This window comes from Rhinatrema bivittatum, chromosome 17 (genome assembly GCF_901001135.1).
Source record: "Rhinatrema bivittatum chromosome 17, aRhiBiv1.1, whole genome shotgun sequence".
Taxonomy (NCBI): Eukaryota; Metazoa; Chordata; class Amphibia; order Gymnophiona; family Rhinatrematidae; genus Rhinatrema; species Rhinatrema bivittatum.
This window is the reverse complement of record NC_042631.1, coordinates 34,719,498-34,734,340: the sequence shown is the minus strand read 5'-3', so window position 1 is coordinate 34,734,340 and position 14,843 is coordinate 34,719,498. Positions and strand designations below refer to the sequence as shown.

At 46.0% G+C, this 14,843-nt stretch overlaps 1 protein-coding gene across 4 annotated transcripts in view; it reads right to left on the bottom strand.

Annotated features, from left to right (window-relative positions):
• The window catches only part of PKP3 (plakophilin 3), a 122,644-nt gene that overhangs the window by 72,015 nt on the left and 35,786 nt on the right, over window positions 1–14,843 (bottom strand). The window lies entirely within an intron of this gene.

Here is a 14,843-nt window from a genome sequence, read left to right as displayed (position 1 = left end):
GACAGAAAGGAAGACAGTGTTTGACAAAATTAAATTGGGCACACTACTGCAACCAAGGACATGAAAGCTGCATTCTTAAAAAGGTTTCTAGACGGTTCAGGCTTTTTTCAATGCCTTCAGACTCAGCCGGCAACACAGCATGCACCATCACAATACTTCTGGCTTCAAAGTACTGGGTAAACCTTTGCACAATGTGATCCCTATCAGCAGCGTCAGAAATCTAGCAGCTTAATGAGAGGCAGATACAGGAGTATATATAAGGAACAATAATCAAAACTGCTCACTCTGGTGCATATAGCCCATGGGTATTTTTACTTGCGAGGTTAGCACCAATAATCAAAGCAAATGCTCATACAGGATTTTACTTTGATTATTGCCCTGGGAAAAATTGCTGCAGAGATTGCGGTTGCTTTCTCTGCAGGAAATTTTCATCTTGGAAACTACAAGGTAGATATTCAGATATGTTTATCCAGCTAAGTAAGTTAGCTGGATAAACATATCTGATTAACTTAGCTGGGGGTATTCAGTGGTGCAGCCACGCCACTGAACATACACGGATAAGTTTGAGTTAGCCAGAAACGTTTATCCGGCTAATTTCAGACCTGTTCAATAGCAGGCTTAACTTAGCCGGACAAGTCTCAAGATCACGCCTTATCCGGCTAAGATAAATCGTTATCAGGCTACGTGGTGGCCCATGAACGTGGCTGGATATTGAAACGCCATCACTTAGCTGGAGAAGTCTCAACTAAGCTGGCTAAGTGCTGCCGAAGATTGGGCCCTACATGGGTAGGTTTGAATAATCAAAGCAATGCTTGTAGTTTCTCTCTGTCCCCTGGACTGCCTCTTCACTCTGCGGGTAAAAGTATGTGCCCTGCTGATATTTTTAACCGGACAGCTTGGGCGATATTCAAGCCCCCGCGTCTGTTTAAAAAAGGATTGGATAATTTCTTGGAGGAGAAGTCCATTACCTGCTATTAATTAAGTTGACTTAGATAATAACCACCACTATTACTAGCAACGGTAACATGGAATAGTTTTTGGGTACTTGCCAGGTTCTTATGGCCTGGATTGGCCACTGTTGGAAACAGGATGCTGGGCTTGATGGACCCTTGGTCTGACCCAGCATGGCATGTTCTTATGTGGGTAAAATATAGATTTACCAAACCCTGATTTATACACACGTAAGTGACACTGAAAATCCACTGATGGGAACCAGTCCCTGTAGAAGTATGTATGGAATTTATCACTCACAAGTTGCACCTTTCTTTGTATGCGAGCAATCCTCTGCAGACCCAGCGGAGGAGTCGGAGGAGTCGCCTAGTGGTTAGAATACCAGGCTGAGAACCAGGGCAGCCAGGCTTCAAATTCTGCTGACATTCCTTGTAACCTTGGACAAGTCACTTCTCCCTCCATTGCTTCATGTACAGGGGTAGATTTACTGTACCGTGATATTTTTCTGTGGAGGGGAAAAATAATGCAGGAGCTTCCCCACTGTGTTTTTCCATTGCCCGTGGTATTTTTCCCTTCCATGAGAAAAATTATTGAGGTGAAAATTACCTAAAGTTGCCAAATGGTGACCCCATTTAGCCTGAGGCTACCATCTTACTAGCCCTAAAGACTCCCCCTCCCACTGTGTACCGGATCTCCCCAGGAGTCTTGAGAAACTCCCCGACCCTCTCCTCCGTCACCTCTAGAGGCAGCCCTCAAGTAAAAAAAAATAATAATAAATTTTAAGGTTGTACAGCAAAGCCCCCCCTTTCAAAAAAGACCCCTCCCCAGTTCCACATACCCTTTCTGTCATGTAGAAGGCAGGTACCCCTCACAACCAAATCACACACCCTAGCCCACCCCTCAAGCATACCTGTAGTCAAGTAGGTCCCAGACTTCCTCCTAAGCTTCGGGGAGGCTGCCGCCATTTTTTCAAAATGGCACCACCTAGCCTTAACCTCTCACATGATAGGGGCAGAAGTTGGCCGGCACCATTTTGGATTTAGTGATCAGCTAGCCTGGAGCCTAAGGGTGCTCTGGGCCCCACTGAAACACCAGGAACTGACTAGACTACCAGGTATGCCTGGGGGGAGCTGGGATTGGGTGGGTGAAGGTTTGGGGAGGCTGTTTTTTGTTTTGTTTCATTTCAGGACCACCTCTCAAAACTCCTGGAGGGCTTCTCCACATTGGGGGGGGGGGGGCGTTTTATAGGGTCATCGTGGCCCTTTAAGAAGCATCCCGGAGGCATTGGGATGTGCATTAGTATTCTGATACCTCCAAAAAAAGTTGGCTACAACTCCTGAGTTGTAGCTAACCTTTTGGAAAATAATGTGACTTGCATTTTTTGAGGAACGCCACCTTTTGTTATTTATATAAAATTTGGTATGTATGAGGTGCTTTGCAAAGCTTAGGCATGAAAAGCAGCTCATTTCACTATGTGCTTTTTTTGGGATAGATATCGCGCGATAATGCCACAATTAGCATTTATCGCGTGATAAACACCTATTGCAGCATAGTAAATCTACCCCTCAGATTGTGAGCCCTCTGGGTACAGAGAAATACCTGAATGTAATCCACTGTGAAATGGCTGCCCGGTCACGAAAAGGCGGAATATAAATCAGTAATTACATTTAAATTGAATTAGAGGGTGGGTTTTCAAAGCAAACTGCTATGCATATGACTGCTTTGAAAATCCTGGGTAAATAAAGTCTGAATGTACGCGCCAGGTCCTTGATCTCCAGGAGACTGCGAGGCTCTCTGACGCCCAAGTCTTCCTTTCTCCTCCTGTGGCAGGTGCCTTATAGCCCAGGATCCTGTGGGAACAGGTATCAAACCGCCCCCACCCCCCGAATGGCCCATGCTTTATTTACCAGGCATTGTATTTCCTCACAGGCTAATGTTCTTTCTTCTTTTCTCTGGGAGTTTTGCCTTTTCTAAAGGTTTATTCTTTTACCAGTTACTCACTGAGGGAGCGCTGCGTTGGGTTTCTATAGACGTATTTCAATGTACTACAGATCACGGAAGCAAGTTTTTGATTGTTTGCTAGAGCTTTCAACAGAAGCACTTCAATCTAGACAATCCAAGCCAGTCAGGCTGAAAAGCTCTTGGTGGGAACACAATGAGATAAATGATAGAAGGATCAAGCATCGCAATTTGTTAAACACCATCATCTGATCGTCCATCGGTATCCCTTGATGTACAATGAATGTACCGGTGAGGCAATATCCAATGGGAAGGGCAGCTTTACCCATATCATCACAATCTGCCCGCGCCTCCCTGTTCATGCATGCTTATTTTGGATGCAGGATATTTTATAAGAACATGCCAGGGAGTGCATTCAAGTAATTCAAGGCACACCCCAGATGCTGAAACCCGCTAACATGCACCAAATGACGGGAAGCATATTCTGTTATTGTTCCACAGCAACAGCGTTTTAAAGCAGCGATTGCAAGTAAAATGCGTTAGTTAAGTGCTAAGACTTACAGGAGGGCCATAAGAAGATCTCCTTTATACACAGTCACACAATAATTTCAAACTGGCGGTACACTTTTGGCACATCTTTAAAACCAGCAGTACCACCTACTGGAGACCTTTTTCAAATTAGCCATGAGTAGGCTGTAGAAAAAGTGAAGAATTGACAGGGCATTTTTGGAAAAAACATAAGGTTCCTTTTAAACCAACCTGGATCCTCGAGAATGAGCATCAGACATTGGTGGATCTCTTCCCCTTAATGTCCATCATCACCAACTGGGTTCCACTTCAAAAGTCTCCAACTATGATGGGATGATGGAAGGATGGCATGGCTGCCCGTGGTTCTTTATGCTTGTCCAATAAGGCCCATTTGTTTAATTACACCAAATTTGAATTTTGCTGTGAATAGGGGGCACTGCTGCTTCAAAGTCTCTGCAAAGGACTACAAGTCCATAGATGCAATGCGACAAAACCAGGACTGGATTAGCATATTAGGATTGACCTAGGTTGGGTAGTGGAACACCGTTTGCTCCCCCCCCCTCGGTCTCCCTGCCTCCTTCCACCATCTCTCCCCCATCTTCTTCCTCACTGTGCTCCTGCCCCATATCCATATCCATCTCCCTCATCCCTCCCCCCCCACCCACCTTCTTTCTCTCCTACCCAACACTCCCTCCTTTTCCCCTATCTCCTCACTTTCTCTTCTGTTGGAAAGAAAACAAAAGAACTAGGGGTCATGAAATGAAATTGCAGGAGGACGACGACTCAGAACCATATCAGGAAATATTTTTCACAGTTGAGGGTGGTGGATGCCAGGAATGCCCTTCCGGAGGAGGTGGTGAAGAAGAAAACAGCCAAAGAATTCAAAGGAGCATGAGATAAGCACTGAGGATCCCTAAAGGCTAGAGGACGGAAATAAGATAAGATTGCCGGGGGTAACTTGCTGGTACGGCGGTTACTACCCTTAGCAGATGGCATGGAGATTACTACCCTTAACCAATAAGCTTTGATGCTTTTACTGCAACATCGCTCCCTGCTTAGCTGGCAGGGGGATAAGAGGAATTGGATTCAGATGACAACTGACCCCGACTTCCAAGGTCTGGGATACTGTTATGTAGACATAAGAGAAAAAGCACAAGTCCTACAGGAAATGAGGAAAGCATGCATGGGGGTAACTTGCTGGGGAAAAGGGGAATTAGATTTAAACAGCAACTATCGAGGGTCCTGACTTTTACAGTCTGCGGAACTGATGAACATGGGGGTAACCAGCACAGTTAACAAAAGGCCTGGGATTGCTACCCTTAACCAATAAGCCTCGAGCCTTTTGATGCAACTGCAACATCGCACCATCACATTTCACCGTGGGGGCTGAAAGGAAAGAGAAATTTGGATTTTGAGACAACCAACATGAGCCATGACTTTTTTACAGTCTGGGGTACTGATGCTGAGACATTAAGGAAAAAACACAGGACTGCTTCTACGGCCAAGTCCATGAGCAAAGCACGTCAAGCAAAACTGACTGATACTTGGGGGTAACCTGCACGGCGCAGCAGATGCCACCATGGGAAGCTTGCCGGGCAGACTGGATGTCTTTTTCTGCCATCATTTCTATGTTTCTATATTTCACCTGTCTCCATGCCATCCCTCTCTTCCTTTCTCTCCTATCTCCCCCAACTTAGGCTCTGATTCTGACCAGCAGCAGTTACAGAAACCCATCCCCTCAAGTCAGCTCCCTCCCCTCCCCATTTAGCCTGGCGATCCCTCCCTCCCATGCTGATGGTAGCAGGAGGAGGAGAGCGGTGGTGTCTCAGTCACGTCTGCCTCCTCCTCTGCTGCCTGGCCCGACTGCTGCTTTGGATCGCGTGACTGTAGAGTGACCCAGGTGGTCCAAAGCAGTAGCTGGACCAGGGCTGCAGCGAGGAGAGGATGCAGCCTGACGCACCACCGCTGTGGCTGTCCTCCTCCTGCCACCCTATCAATGTGGTTGGGGTTGGGGGGAGTTGAAACACAGCACTGGATGGTTGCTGCCCGCCTGACCAGTCCCTGAGTCTCCTAGAGTGATTCTATGGGAAGGATCACATTTTATGGCCCTTTTGACAATATTGCTAATGCTGTCCTGCCCAAAGTTGATCAAGCCATGGCCTGTGTGGCCTGCCTTGTTCTAATGCCTAAGCCAGCTGCTCTGTTTTTTTCCCCAGCAGACTGATTGAGCCCTAGTTTTACACCACTGTATTCCCAGGGTTTTTCTTCTACTTTTTCTAGGGAAAAACCTGAACCAGTTGGTAATCCTACCTGCATACTCCCAAAGCGCCGGAGCATGGAGTGCAGCTCTGGTCTGCACTAGAGATGCACAAAGGGCGACCAAAATGATAAAGAGCATGGAGCGGCTTCCCTATGAGGAAAGGCTAAAGAGGCTGGGGCTGTTCAGCTAGGAGAAGAGATGGCTGAGGGGGGATATGATAAGAGGTCTACAAAATCATGAGAGGTCTAGAATGGGTAAATGTGAATCGGTTATTTACTCTTTCAGATAGTTGAAGGACTAGGAAGCACGCCACGAAGTTAGGAAGTAGCACATTTAAAACAAATCAAGAGAACATTCTTTTTCACTCAATGCAAAATTAAGCTCTGGAATTAATTGCCAGAGGATGTAGTTAAATTAGTTATTGTAGCTGGATTTAAAAAAGGTTTGGATAAGTTCCCGGAGGAGATGTCCATAAACTGCTATTAATCAATAAGAATAGCCACTGCTTGTAACCAGCATCAGTAGCTTGGATCTTTTTAATGTTTGGGTACTTGCCAGGTACTTGTGACTTGGATTATCCACTGTTGGAGGCAGGATACTGGGCTTGATGGACCCTTGGTCTGAGTCAGTATGGCATATCTTATGTTTGACGTAAAATCTGCAGGTTTCCCAGGAAATCTGAAAAACCTTGAACTTTTCAGAATTTCAAATTAGCCATGCCAATTCAAAGAGATTTCAAACTTTCTAATCAGTTTGAGTGGGGGTTTTAGATTTTGCATTCAAACTTGGAAAATTCGCTGTGCACCTTTGGAAAATCCAAAGCGGATTTCATCTGATTTTCCCCAGGTCGGATGGATTCTCCCTGGGGCACCTGGGGGCAAATCCAGCTTTGAGCTGTTTGTGCAAGCCTGATCTTTAGACCACTGTGAGAATATTACTGGAAAGGAAAGACACGGCCCGACCGTCGGAAGATTTCTAGGACTGACTCCTTTTGTCCATGGAAAGAACAGAAGCCTAAGAATTGTTTTCCCTATAGTAGAGTTGCCTCAGGGGTGATATAATTATGTTGTTCAGCTACAAAATAGAGACAGAGATTTGGCTGGTGATCTGTTAACATTAATCAGCTCTGTGAAGACTGAGGAGCATGAGCTGAAATTGGATATCAGCCTATTTAAAGGTATCTTGAAAAAGGAGGATCTCTATATTTTAACGATAGACCAGATAAGGCTGGCATAAGGAATTCGAGGATGCCTTATTTAATAAGAAGTTGGATCTCTCCTTCCTGCTTATGCAGTCTGTTAACATGTAGGAGGGCAGTGGCTCCCTAACTCTTTCTATTTTGGCATTGTGATGTTGATGCTGTGTTCACACTGACAAGAGGTGGGTGGGCACCTCTAGACTTAACCAGTTTATTGAGGCAGGATCTTTCGAGGACACTGCAGGCCGATGCCATGCCAAGCGCGAAAAAAAAACAAAAACGTGCGTCCAAACTGGGCGCGCACCCCCCTTTCCCGGGAACCCAATGCAGTAGGCAAATGAGCTGCCGCGCTAAAAAAGGCCGCGCTGGGGATAAATTGCGTGTGCCTGGTGCATGCATGGCACGGGGCGCTCAGGGAGATGTGGCTGCGTGCGCCGGTTAGGAAAACGGACGCTCAATTAACATAAAACACTCGTAAATTGAGCCTCTGTTTCCCTAACCTGACCGCTGTCAAGATTTTTTTTTTTCTTGCCGCTTCCTGTGGATCCTCCTGCTTAGCATCGGGATGATACTAAGCAGGAGGAACCACAGAAAAGCAATATTTTTGGCTTTTTTGCAACAGCTCCAGGTTGGCGTTACGTTTTGCATGTTAAAACGTGTGCACCGGGTGCACGGTGATTTTTTTTGCCTCTGGTGGGGGTGGGGGGGGGGGGGAAATAGCTAATAGCCTCATCTACGTGGTATTTACATGTGATTGGTGCTATTAGCTACGTGGGTCTTGGCGCACTAATCCCGTTATTGCATGGGGAGCTATTCTAGCGCGCCCACTCCCAAGGCAAGCTGTGCGCTAGGCTGAGCGCACTATATTGCATCGGCCTGTTCATGAGATGCATGAAATATAGTATAGTGGTGATTAAAATATATGGAGACTGGGGGGTGGGAGGGGCGGGAGAAAAGAAAGCATTGAATTAGACAGGGCAGGGTGTGGAAAGTGATTGTTAATAGCATTACATTCCAGCCTAATTACAAGGGAAGTACCTGTGAAAAGACAGAATGATCTGAGAACAGTTACGGTCATAGATAGTTGTAGTGTGCCATGCAGCCATTGTCTCTCTGTTCAGATTTAGGATGATGTGTTGGGGTTCTTTTTTTTTATGCCTTCCAATTCAGCAGGGAGGGCCCCTTTGAAGTTTCTCTGTCCTCAAAAGCTCATGCCTCAATAAACTGGCTCGTCTATAAGGTGCCATTTTTGCACCGCCAGACTAACAGGGCTATCCCTCTGAAGGTGTGCACAAATTGACAGTGTCCCTATGCCGCTGTAAATTTACAATTATTTCTGAACGCCCATCTTTGCTGATTTTTCAGAGTGGCCGGCAAGCTGCTTTCGTGGAGACCTGCTGAAACATCATCTGCGGGTCCCTAGCTGTCCTTCTGTCCAGGGAGTCTGGTAGCAAATTACAGGGATTTCCATATAGTCTGGGCAAAGCGTTGTGACCACCATGTAGAATACATCTGTGGCTAGCTATCCACAGCCATGCTCCCTTCATCAGGTCAGTGAAGAAACCTGGAATGCTGGTCATAGGGGTATTGAGTTAGTCCAGGAAAAAGGTCTCACCTATAACTTATTTGTTGACCCTTATTTCTGTTAAAGACTACAGTAGAGGGACTTATATCTCCCTTTAGCTTAAACACTGAGGGCACCATATAATAAAGACGTGCGCTTACTTTCAGTGCACATTTTCCTTAAACCTAAGAAGCTGATAGTATGCAAATGTATCAGGAGTTTAAAAAAGCACTCAAAAAGGTAGAAATATGCACAAACAATGAACAGACAAACTATTATTTAGGAGTATAAATCATGTTTCATGAACATAAATAGTGTTTTATGAGCATAAAATAACTGAAAAGGTGCATTAGAGAGGCAGAAAGTTTAAAAAAGGCATCTCTTTAGCGGAGGCTTATTAGCACAATTGTCACCGTTTGTTGGATGTGCAACTGTGGATCGATGTATAAGCTCTTTGGGTCAAGCACTTACAGTTACACACCACTGTGCAGCACTTGCTGTATGAACATCTGTCTATTGCAGTCCCCCCATGCATCTCCGGAGTCGTCTCTGAGAATTAGGCCTGAGAAGAGCTGAGAAGAGCTGCCTGTTAACCAGGCAGGCACTGCGTGACAGATGAATGGGGGGGGCCTTACGCGTTAAAATGCGATGAATCTGGAGAAGCATGAGGGACAGCATTAGACAGTTGCACATAAAGTGAGAATTGCACAGTGGCGACAACTATGCTCCTATAAGTGCCTACCTCAAAGAACTTAGGTAACGTTAGTCAGTGGCATATATGACAGGGGTCTTGGGGGCTCATGTGGTCTGACCTGGACCCAGCAGACCCGAGTCCATGACCTCCTGTGCCAGGAACTGCAGGGTCCATGCCCGCGCTAGGGCACAGCACTATAGATGAATACTAGCCCCAGAAACGTGAGCTAACTTTACTGCACCTCTGATCAGCAGTTCAAATTCCAGCATTAAAAAAAAAACAACCCTTGCATTAAGCCTTCGGGGCTTTAATCCACTTCCCTGCATTAGGGAGCAATAGCTAATGCCATGGGATTTCCATGGATATGTGTTAAATCAGAAGTAAAGCTGTATCCACAAAAAATGTGTGCAGATGTGCACACTAAGATGTACGCACAGCAGGGCTCAATTTGTGGGGGAACAACCAGCACTCCCTTTCAGACTTAAGAGGCAGCTCTGCTCCTCTAGTCAGCCTGCAGGAAAGAGGGGGATGAGCAGAGAGCAGGAGGGGAGAGTGTGATCCTGAAGCAGACACCGGGGAAGAGACACAAAGAAGGGCTGAATTAGCACAGGTTTGAAGCTTGTGAGCGGTAATGCCAATCGTCAAGGCTTCAATTCTGGTTACAGTGCTACTGCTCACAGGTTTCAGCCCTGCGCTAATTCAGCTCCTTTTTCTTTTATTTAGGGCTTCATTTCTGATGGAATGACCTAGAACAATGTTCCGCCACCTTGTTTCTGGGACCTGAGGAAGTGCCGAGGGCCAATCAGGGCCGGCGCGAGGCATTAGGCGGACTAGGCGGTCGCCCTGGGCGCCGGAAGCGGGCAGGGCGCCGTCGCTGGACGTGAGGGCGGTATTCTTTTTAACGTGCGGGACTCGCGCTTTGGGATGCGCCGGTCGGCGAGGTAAGGGAGCTCTGGTGACGCGGGCGCTGTGACTTGGGGGGAGGGAGAATGTGAAGGAATATGACGCCATCGTGACGTCACTGCCTAGGGCGGCTGGACACCCTTGGATCGGTACCGGGGCCTGGTGGGCAAAGGGCAGCTGCAGGTTGAACACTGGTGGGGGCTGGGGATGGAGGATCAACGGGGTGAGGAGGAGGAAGTGTTTGGGAGAGAGTTCTTGGCCTCACCCCCTTGCACAGGTCACACCTGGCCAAGGCCCCACTCTTCCTCCCCCTCCCCACCCTCCCCAGTTCCACTTCCTATTTGTCTGGAAATGAAGCCCTGGTGCTCAGCCTAGCACCCCCTTATTATATCAGGGCCTGAATTAATGTGCTGGGGCACTAAAAAGCAGGGACAGTTCATGCTGTGAGACTGGAGGGGATAGACTCAGGGTACCATAAAAGACCTTTTCTTTGCAGCAAGGATGACTCGTGCATGAAACAACCTCCCAGTGGAGATGGTGGGGGCAAAGATTGGACTTGAATGAAGGATGTCATAAGGATACTCAGTGATGGATTTTACCACCCTTAGGCACTGTTCATGCCGCCCACCTGACATCCGATTCAGTTCTCTCTCCTTTCCAGATATTCGATCTGATTCTGCCTGCAACTGTAATTCAATTCCCTTTCCCTCCCAGATCTCTAATCCAAACCTCCTAGACCTCTACACCAACTCCTGTCTCCCCTGGACCTTCAATCTGATTCATAACCCACCTTGTGTGAACTTTTGATCTGATTCCCAACCCATTTTGCGTTGACATAGATTCAATTTCCTGTGCCAGCACAGACCTACGATTCAGTTTCCAGTGCCATTAGCAGCCTCTAATTCAATATCTCCATCACCACCACTCCCCTCACTCCCACCCCTGTGCATTTGTTTGAAACAGAGGAAATTTCAACTACATTGTCCATTTCATTTCATGACATTTTCAAAATGAAGCAAAAGAAAAACCAACAAGATGTCACTGTTTTTTCTTTCATTCCGTTTTGAAAAGAAAAAAAAAGGGACAACCCCCCCCCCCCCTCAGCTGACTCATGGTTTCCCCTGGGCCTCCCTGGGTCCAAGCTTGGTCCCACTTCCAGGGCCTGGCCCTGTCACCGAGGCCTCAGTTTAGTCCCAGGCCCCATCACTGGGGTCTCTGCCTACGCCCAGAACTGACACTGGGAACCAGTCCAGAGACCGGATCCCATTGCCTCAACCTAGACCCAGATCCAGGTCCAGGTCCAATGTCAGGGTACGGCCCTAGCCCAGGCCCTGCTCAGAGGCTGGGTTTTATCGCCAAGGCTCAGGTTCCATCTCCTTGGCTTAGGCCCAGGCCCAGAGACCTAGGTCCAGGCCTCTAAATGTCCTTTTCCATCCAACATCCTCTTTGAATGACGTTCTCCACTTGAAGGACACACCAGAGTGAAATCACTCCAGCACCTACCTCCTGAGTGGGGGGGGGGGGGGGGGTGTCATTTTGATGTATGGCCACAACAACCATATGTCAAAATGGTGCCCACTGCTCAGCAGGAAGGTGCTGAAATGACATTACTCTGGCACATCAATCCAAGCAGAGGGTGTTGAAGAGGATGTCCGGAGGCCTGGTCCTAGGCCTTAGGACCTGGACCTGGGCCTAAGCTAAGGCCTCGGCAACAGGACCCAGCCTCTGGGTTGCACCCCAGCATCTAGCCTAGGGCTCGGTAATGGGACCCAAGTGGCTTTAGGCCTATTCTAACACATTTTATATGTGGACTTGGCCCTCAGAAAGTCATGAATAAACAATTTAAAATTACAATAGCACAAACCTCCTATACCAAAAGGCACTACTGCCAGCTCTCCACCTATTAAAAAAGCAACACTGAAAATATTTCACCAGGCTCTAAAACACCAATACACCTTCTATTAGGAAAACAGAACAGGCCAGGCTGCTATATATTCTTACACAGAAACTACATTCTAAGAGAATACCTCACCTCAATCACATATACAGAACACAGACAGAATAAAGTGACTATAAACAGAAACTTGTAGACAAAAGCTGAACTGGAAACCTACAAGCCAGACTTCTGTAATCAGTGCAAAAATGGAAAAAAAACCAAACAGCACTATCCCTCAAAGTATCAAACAATAAAATCAAGAAATATAAAACATCAATCATAATAGCAAATCTATACTAATCAAAAAAATAAAATATTTCAAAATAAATGATGAATTGAATAATGTCCAAAGTTAAAAACCTCATAAAAATGTTTTAAATTAACAAAACACCAATAAAATATTTCAAACCAGCAACACATCAAACAACAGCCCATAATTAAAACTAAGGTCAAAAAAAGTCCCCCTTTCTTCATACTGGGAACTTTTGATTCCAATGACCCTGCAATTGTTGTGGATTAGTGGGGATGTAACCCACAAGAGAGGGAGTTATACTTGACTTAGTGCTCACTAACAGAGATAATGTCTCTAATGTCTGGGTGGGTGCCCACCTCAGCACTAGAGCTCATCAAACGGTATGGTTTGATATCGCAAAGAGGATACAGAGAGGTCACACGAAGACCCGAGTTTTGAATTTCAAAAATACAGACTTTGTCGAAATGGGGACGTACCTGGAGGTAGAACTAGAAGACTGGGAGAAAATGGGAGAGGTGGAACCTACAGAGGGCCATACTAAAAGGAGCAATTACAAAGACACAAATCTATATGTTAGAAAAGTACACAAAAGTAAGAGAAATAAGAAACTGATCTGGTTTTCAAAGGACGTGGCTGATAAAATAACGGCAAAAAGAACAGCATTCAAGAAATATAAAGGATCACAAAAAGAGGAACACAGGAAAGAATATCTGGTGAAACTGAGGAAGATGAAAGAAATCAAAAAAGTAAAAGGTCAGGCGGAAGAAAGGATTTCCAAAGAGGTAAAGCGAAGTGACAAAACATTTTTCTGATATATCAGAGAAAGGAGAAAGGTCCAAAGCGATATAGTGAAATTGAAACATGACAAAAATCAATGTATGGAGAGAGACAAAGAAATGGCTAAAATATTAAACAAATACTTCAGTTCAGTGTTCACTAAAGAAGACCCTGGAGAAGGACCATCGCTAGTTGACAAGATTGTGGATTGGGGGTGGAGTAGACGAAACTCCATTTACAGAAGAGAATGTATGAGAAGAGCTAGGAAAACTGAACGTGGACAAGGCCATGAGACCAGATGAGGTACCCAGGATACTAAGGGAGCTCAGAGATGTTCTGGTGGGTCCGCTGAAAGACCTGTTCAATAAAACCCTGGAAATGAGAGTGGTGCCACATAACGAGAAGAGCAGTGGTGCTTCAACAGCAGGGGAGAAGAAAAACAACCAATAAGGGCTGTATAACATAGTCTGGGTAAAACAAATAAGCATGGGTGTAGCTTGCTTATTGTGGCGGTTACTACCCCTACTACCCCTAACTTAACAGCTAGATATTCACTTGGATGCAGCTCCATCACTGCTTTCTACATTAATGGTGGGGGTGGAAGGGAAATAGAACCAAGAGCTAAGAGAAACAGATAAGTATGAGAGAAAAAAATGTGTGAGGCTTGCTGGGCAGACTGGATGGGCCATTTGGTCTTCTTCTGCCGTCGTTTCTATGTTTCTATGTCCTGCTTCACAAGAGTGGGAGCAAAGAGGAGGCTGGAAACTACAGGCCAGTTAGCCTCACTTCGGTGGTGGGAAAATTATGGAGGCTCTGCTGGAGGAAAGGATAGTGAACTACCTACAATCTAGTGTGTTGCTCAACCCAAGGCAGCAAGGATTCACCAGGGTAAGGTCCAGTCAGCAAATCTGATTGATTTTTTTGATTGGGTGACTAGATCAGGGAAGAGTGCTTGATGTGATTTACTTGGATTTTAGTAAAGCTTTTGATACAGTCCCACATAGGAGACTCTTGAACAAAATGAGAAGCTTGGGGAGTGGGTGCCAAGGTAGCAGCGTGGATTGCAAACTGGTTGACTGACAGGAGATAGCATGTAATGGTAAATGGAACCTGCTCTGAAGAAAGAATGGTGTTAAGTGGAGTGCCACAGGGATCAGTTTTGGGACCGGTTCTTTTCAATATTTTTGTGAACGACCTGGCGGAAGGGATAGAAGATAAAGTTTTGTCTTAGAACTGCAACAGAGTGGACACACCTGAGGGAGTAGAAAGAATGAGATGTGATTTAAAGAAGCTTGAAGAGTGGTCGAAGACTTGGCAGCTGAGATTCAAAGCCAAGAAATAGAGTCATGCATCTAGAGTGTGGCAATCCAAAAGAGCTGTATATGATGGACGGTGAAAGACTAATGTGCACAGACCGGGAGAGGGGCCTTGGTGTGATAGTGTCTGATGATCTGAAGGCGACGAAGCAATGTGACAAGGCGATAGTCAAATGTCAGAAAAATGCTGGGCTGCATTGAGAGAGGAATAACTGGTAAGGAAAAAAAAAAAGGTGATAATGCCCTTGTACAGGTCCTTGGTGAGGCCTCACCTGGAGTACTGCTTTCAGTACTGCTGCCCATATCTCAAAAAGGAAAGAGACGGATTAGAGGCGGTTCAAAGAAGAGTGAACAAATTGGTGAGGGGTCAGCACTGGAAGACTTATGAGGAGAGGCTGAAGGATCTGAATATGTATACCCTGGAAGAGAGGAGGTGCAGGGGAGATATGATACAGACCTTCAGACACCTGAAAGGTTTTAATGATGCACAATTGACAAACCTTT